This window comes from Nycticebus coucang, chromosome X (genome assembly GCF_027406575.1).
Source record: "Nycticebus coucang isolate mNycCou1 chromosome X, mNycCou1.pri, whole genome shotgun sequence".
NCBI classification, from domain to species: domain Eukaryota; kingdom Metazoa; phylum Chordata; class Mammalia; order Primates; family Lorisidae; genus Nycticebus; species Nycticebus coucang.
This window is the reverse complement of record NC_069804.1, coordinates 161,038,671-161,041,589: the sequence shown is the minus strand read 5'-3', so window position 1 is coordinate 161,041,589 and position 2,919 is coordinate 161,038,671. Positions and strand designations below refer to the sequence as shown.

At 44.6% G+C, this 2,919-nt stretch overlaps 1 non-coding gene across 1 annotated transcript; it reads left to right on the top strand.

Moving 5' to 3' along the window:
- Positions 1-1,333: 1,333 nt before the first annotated feature.
- TRNAI-UAU (transfer RNA isoleucine (anticodon UAU)) lies at positions 1,334-1,427 on the top strand. Its single transcript has 2 exons — positions 1,334-1,371; positions 1,392-1,427. It is a non-coding gene; the product is annotated as a tRNA-Ile (tRNA).
- The last annotated feature ends 1,492 nt before the right edge of the window (positions 1,428-2,919 follow it).

Below are 2,919 nucleotides of genomic sequence, written 5' to 3'. Positions count from 1 at the left end.
CTGGCGGGTTAGAATCCAGCCTGGGCCTGCCAAACAACAATGATAGCTACAACCAAAAAATAGCCTGGCGTTGTGATGGGCGCTTGTAGTCCCAGCTACTTGGGAGGCTGAGGCAAGAGAACTGCTTAAGCCCATGAGTTGGAGGTTGCTGTGAACCGTGACGCCACACCACTCTACCCAGGGCGACATAGTAAAACTCTGTCTCAAAAAAAAAAAATTTGCATTCATTAAAAATAGGTGTGTAGGCTCAGCGCCTGTGGCTCAAGAGGCTAAGGCGCCAGCCACATACACCTGAGCTGGCCCGTTCGAATCCAGCCCAGGCTCTCCAAACAACAATGACAGCTGCAAAAAATAGCTGGGCGTTGTGGCGGGCGCCTGTAGTCCCACCTACTTGGAAGGCTGAGGCAAGAGACTCGCTTAAGCCCAGGAGTTGGAGGTTTCTGTGAGCTATGATGCTACGGCACTCTACCCAGGGTGACAGCTTGAGGCTTTGTCTCAAAAAAAAAAAAAAAAATCAGTGTGTAGGTGAGGTTATTCTCTGCTGTGTCTTCACATTCCTGATAGTGCTTGTCCATGAAATTTCTCTGTAACCACTGGAGCTCGTCATCCATGACGATGTCCTGTAAATATCCAATCACAACATCAAATTCTGCATCAGAGTGTCCATCATCGCTGCTGCCACACCTACTTGTACGGGTGAGCTGGCCAGTTGGGCTCCTACTCAGCCCGGGGCCGGGGCCCAACCTCTTCTCTGCTTCTTAAGACCCCAGCCTGCATCTAGGGCACTGCAGTCGGTTGGCCAGAAGGGACCTCGTAGCGTGGTTGCAACAAGCTCACCACCCAGCCGGCACTGCGCCTGCGCGAGAGCCACAACCTTAGTGTTCGCAGCGTTAATGCACTGCCGGCGGCTCTCCCTGTTTAAACTACTTTTTTTTTTTTTTTTTTTTGAGACAGAGTCTCACTTTGTCGCCCTGCCCAGCCTAAGGTGCCATGGCGTCAGCCCAGCTCACAGCAACTTCAGACTCCTGGAGTTAAGCAGTCCTCTTGCTTCAGCCTCCCAAGCAGCTGGGACTACAGGTGCCCACCACAACGCCTGGCTATTTATTTTTTATTTTTTATTTTTTTTGCAGCTTTTGGCCAGGGCTGGGTTTGAACCCGCCACCTCCGGCATATGGGGCTGGCGCCCTACCCCTTTAAGCCACAGGCTCCGCCCACGCCTGGCTATTTTTAATTTTAATTTTAATTTGCATATGGAACAGAAGGCAGAGCTGTCCAGTGAGGTCACGTGGCTATGGACAACTGAAATATTCTGTTGAGCAAGAGTGTGAGTGGAGCTCCAGTGGCGCAATCGGTTAGCGCGTGGTACTTATATGACAGTGCGAGCGTAAGGTATGCCGAGGTTGTGAGTTCGAGCCTCACCTGGAGCACATTTTTTTTGTGTGTGTTTTTTTAGACAGTCTCACTATGTCACCTTCGGTAGAGTGCTATGGTGTCACAGCTCACAGCAGCCTCCAACTCATGGGCTTAAGCGGTTCTCTTGTCTCAGCCTCCCAAGCATCCGGGAACACAGATGCCTGCCACAACGCCAGGCTATTTTTTGGTTGTAGTTGTCATTGTTGTTTGGCAGGCCTGGGCCGGGTTCCATCTCATCCGCTCTGGTGTATGTGGCTGGCGCCCTAGCCGCTGAGCTACAGGCTCTGAGACAGTTTCTCTAGTTTTGGTAGAGATGGGGTCTCACTCTGTGCAGACTGGTCTCAAACTCCTGAGCTCAAGCGATCCTTCCACAGTGCTAGGATTACAGGCCAGGTGTGAGCCATGACGCCCCGCCTGTTTAAAACTTTTAAAGACTGTGTCTGCAATCATTGAATTCTTTTAGAAGAGTTTTCCTAATACATTGTGAAATTCTATAAAACTTCTTTCAATGGTTTTCATTTGTACTTCATCAAATTAATATGCAAACCTAACTGTCTTTACAATACTTAGTCTCTCTAGTATTATTTCTTCTTGGTAAATAGCATCATTTATTCATGTCTTCCTTTCCTTCTCCCACTGGTATTTTATAATTTTCATTCAATATATCTTTATTCTCTCAAATTAAGTGAAGAACCTAGTATTTAAGATTTTGTCATTATTGTGAATCTCCCTTTTCATTATGTTGTCTAGTTTTGTGTCATTCTTATTAGGAATGCAATTGACTTTTGTCATTTACCTTCTATTATGCTACTTTGCTGAACAGATTTATTATTTTTAATGAATTTTTGTCTTGATGCCCTAGACATCTTCCTTATATAATCCTGTCATTTGAGTGATATTTTTATTTCTTCCTTTCACACATTTATAACTCAGTTTTTTCTTCAGTCTCACTTTATTACAAAGTTAATTTAAGACTGATGAAAGAGACATCCTTGTCATATTTATGTTTTTAATAGAGAGTCTTCAGGGCCTCTGGCCCTTGATTTTAGATGGGCACAATGCTCCTATTAAGAAAGAAACCTTCTATGGTTTTTTTATTTTATTTAATCAGTGGAAGTTTTGAATTTTAAGAAATGTCTTCTCTCCAGCTTTTGAAATACCAAGCCTCAGCTGCATTGTCCCCAGAGTGGCCTTCCTTGCTAACCATATTTAATGTGACCCCCCACCTCTGGTCACACAGTATTATACCTTCCTGTCTTATTTTCTTAGAGCACTTCTCATCATGTGAAACTATTCCAGCTAGTGAGTGGCTTACTCATTGTTTCTCTTTCCCGTGAGAATTGTAGCTCCGAGAGCGCCTGTTGGATCCTAGTGCCTAGAACAGTTCCTGATACATAACTAGATCCTCACTACATATTTATTGAAGGGACAAATAGACAGGATTTTTATACTTAGTCCATTAATATGTTATCTTATATTAGAAGTGTTTCTCAGATTATAACATTT